We start from the raw sequence: 3,055 nt of genomic DNA, 5'->3' as shown, positions 1-3,055 counted from the left end.
TCCGAAGCACGCACGGCGCTGGGCGCAGCGTGAACCGAGTGCTCGGCCTGCCCGGCCGCGTTATGACGTGCGGACAGCTGACTGAGAAGGCCCTTCCTGGCTCCGCCCTGAGGACCCCGCCAGCTGACCCTAACCGTGCCCTGCCCTGTGCCCGGGCGTCTGGCGGGAGAGACCGAGGCTCGAGGTGGGGCGTGGCCTGCCCGAGGCTGCACAGCGCGAGGGCAGAAGCCCAAGCCCCGCCCACTGCAGACACCGCCTTCGCGACCGGGCCTCCCTGGGGCTCCAGCTCCTGCTCAGCCCAAGGCTCCCTGTCCCTGGGCCTCAGTTTCCCTGTCTGCAGCAAGAGGTCGGACCACTGCATGAGTCCCGAGGGTCCTTCCCACACCCATTCTGGACCCTCATTCTGTCCCCGAATGACCCAGAGATGCGGCAGGCCTGGGGCCTGCCCTGGAGACACTCAGCGTCCAGGGAGGAGACAGGTCTGTCTCAGCACGCAGGACAGGGCCTGGCAGCCAGCAGACCGCGGAGGGCCGCCCATTACGGCAAGTCCTTGAGCGACGCTGTTTGCTCAGCGTTTCATTGTAACGTGGATGAGGAAAACAACTGACCTCGGGCCAGGGCCACGGTCTATGAGGAGCTACACGTTCTCCTGTCTACGTGGGTTTTCTGGCTTCCTCCTACATCCTACGCTGTGCCCGTCAGGTGGCGAGTGTGTGTGGTGTCCACGTGTGCCCGCCATGGGATGGCACCCTGGCCAGGGCCAGTTCCCACCTCCCACTCCTGGGACAGGCTCCAGCCGCTCCAGACCTTGAGCTGGAACAACTGGGTAAACAATTGTCTTGTTTTCTTTCTTTTTTTTTTTTGAGATGGAGTCTCACTCCGTCGCCCAGATTGGAGTGCAGTGGCCGCTCCCGGTCACCGCAGCCTCGACCTGCTGGGCTCCGGCGATCCTTCCGCCTCAGCCTTCCGAGTAGCCGGAACTACAGGCGTGCGCTACCACGCCCGGCTGATTTTCTGATTTATTGCAGAGATGAGGGCTCGCCAAGTTGCCCAGGCGGGTCTCGAACCCGCGGGGTCAGGCCATCCAGCACCTCGGCCTCCCCAGGTGCGGGATGACAGGCCGAGCCGCCGAGCCCAGACAGTTGTCTTGTTTCATTCACCTTCTTTCAGCGTACACACAGCTCATACTTCTCTCAACACTGTCTATGCGAAGTGCTTTGGGTCCTTATCTAGAAGTCTGGCGATGGGTCTGTGACCACGCCCACTTGCCATCAGGAGACTGCCAGGGAAGAGGCCAGGAGGCTGGAGTTCTCGTTCCAGTTGGCTTGCCAGGGGTGCCAGGCACCTTAAAGGCCCCCCGGGCCTCACCTTCCCCATGAACAAATCAACGCCACCAATGGCCAGCACCATGCCACCTCCCACTCTCCCACCCAGCACTGGCCCTCCGGCAGCAGCGCTGAGGCTGGGCCTCCATGCACCCCCTGCCCAGTGGGCAATGGGCTGGGTGCTCTCCGGGGCTCCAGCTCCAAAGGAGCACACGCCAGCCCACATGGCACTTCTCACCGCCTGCTCTGTTTTACTACAGAGACTCACTCTGCACCTGAGACGTCAAGCCGAAAGCCGGACAGCCCCTCTGCAAACCTGGTGATGCCCAGCTAAGAGGGTAAGAGGGCAGACTGTGGGTGCACCTGCCGCTCAGGCCCAGCTGAGCCGACGGCCACGGACCCGCAGCTCCCTCACTCCCTCTGCCTGGCCCTGCCACAGCTGTCGAGGGGCCCGGGGTGGCTGCCCTTCCCCTCCACGTCCCTTGTCACGTCTGGACAAAAGGGGTGCCGGTACAGGCGTGAGCTAGGAAGGATGCAGAAGTCCGGGCGGCACGGAATGCCATGCTCGCCCGAGAGACTCTCCCTAGGGCCTGGCTGCGGGGCAGGGCACTCGCCGCGTGAACTGGGGCCCATCCCCCGGCTTGGCTACTGTCTGGCTGTGTGGTCACCTCCCTGAGCTTCTGCTTCCCCACCTGTGAAATGAGCCGATGGTGGTGCTGGGTAGCCTGACCGAGTGCTCACTCCACGCGTTGAGCGCTTCGCACAGGAACTCATCTACTTTCCACGGCACCTTGGGGAAGGTGCCCTCCTCCCCATCCTGCAGGCGAGCTACGGCATGGAGAGGTTGGGTCACCCGGCTGGCAAGGCAGGGGGAGGCTGGCGCTCAAAGCCGAGCTGGGGGCGCTGGAGCCCAAGCGCTCGCCCCCGCCCAGCGCCTCCCTCACAAACACGTGACGGTACCACTCCCAGGGTGGCACGGAGCCTCCCGGGTTGGCCCCAGGCCTGGAGCAGGACGTCCTCGGCCAGTGCTGGCTGCGATGAATTAAACCAATTCAAGGGCCGGCCCGGAGGAGCCCTGCCCTGAACACCAGGGCCTGGCTGAGCAGCCAGGGCGGCCCCAGGAGAGCCTTCCTTCAGATCTGCCCGGGAGTCCTGCTGGGCTGGGGTGGGCGCGCCAGATCTGCCCTGGTTTATGCCCAAGGCGGCAGGGTGGGTGCGTTCACTCCTGCCTCTGCCCCCACAGGGACCTGTGAGCCTGCCTGGGAGGTCCTGGATTAGGACTGGGCTTCGCTGCTTCCTGAGGAGACCCCCTTCCTCAGCCCCACCGGGAGAGCAGAGCTGTGGCTCCAAGACAAAGCCCCTTCCCCAGGCCTCAGCCGGCACACGGGCCGGGCAGGGTGCAAGGTCACGCCTCCCAAGTCGGCCCCATCCACAAGTCTGACAGCTGGTCCTCACCAGAACGCCCCCAGTCCCCAAGCACGTTGCAGGATGGCAGCTTTTACTCCTGGCCCAGCGCCTTCTAAGCAGCATCCTGAGTGAGGACACACCGGTTTGCATCCTCCACTCGGGCTGGGGGCTTTCTGCACGTCACTAGCCCTGTCTAGACCTCAGTTTCTGCACCTGTAAAATGGGGCCCAGCCCGCCCTTCCCTTAGAGTGCTGGGAGGTGCCACAGGGGGGCCCCACCCAGGCCTGGCCCGGGTCAGCTCAGCCGATCAGCCTTCATCGGCC

The sequence above is a fragment of the Carlito syrichta genome, unplaced genomic scaffold (genome assembly GCF_000164805.1).
Source record: "Carlito syrichta isolate Samal-C Ts95f unplaced genomic scaffold, Tarsius_syrichta-2.0.1 Scaffold115745, whole genome shotgun sequence".
In the NCBI taxonomy this organism is placed as follows: Eukaryota; Metazoa; Chordata; class Mammalia; order Primates; family Tarsiidae; genus Carlito; species Carlito syrichta.
The sequence above is the reverse complement of the archived record's forward strand: the minus strand, read 5'-3'. Positions refer to the sequence as shown.